We start from the raw sequence: 553 nt of genomic DNA on the forward strand, positions 1-553 counted from the left end.
CTGGTTTGTTTCTTTTTTGTGTGTGTTTGTCGTAAAGTCTACTGAGGCTAAAGGAGCACCAGCTTTACCACGACCTCTCAGGAGGAGCCGAGTATAGAGGATGAACGTCTAGTTAGGACAAGGCCGTTCTAAGAAGTCAGTTCGGAATTCCTCGGAAGCTTGTCTGTTAAATGTGTTAACCAGAGTAATGCAACGCTTCACCACGCTCACATAAAAACACTAACTCAAGTGCGGCAATAAGAACAGGTTCAAATCATCAGAAATTCGATACAGTAAGTTAGAAATAACTGTTGTAATAAAAACTAATAGTGGTGGTAGAGAATTGCATCGTCATCCACGCATTGAAAGCATAATAATGATATACTGTTGGCGTAGTTTCGCCCAGGAGCTTCCAGACTTGAATGAAAATGGGAAATGTTCTCTAACTATCCATGTAAATGAGTAAGTGATACAGCAGTAACAGCTGTACAATATGACAATGCCCTACGTTAACCTAAAGAATACTGGTTATGGAAGGGACTTAACCATCTACATCCCATTTCATCCATGTGAA

This window comes from Penaeus monodon, chromosome 30 (genome assembly GCF_015228065.2).
Source record: "Penaeus monodon isolate SGIC_2016 chromosome 30, NSTDA_Pmon_1, whole genome shotgun sequence".
Taxonomy (NCBI): domain Eukaryota; kingdom Metazoa; phylum Arthropoda; class Malacostraca; order Decapoda; family Penaeidae; genus Penaeus; species Penaeus monodon.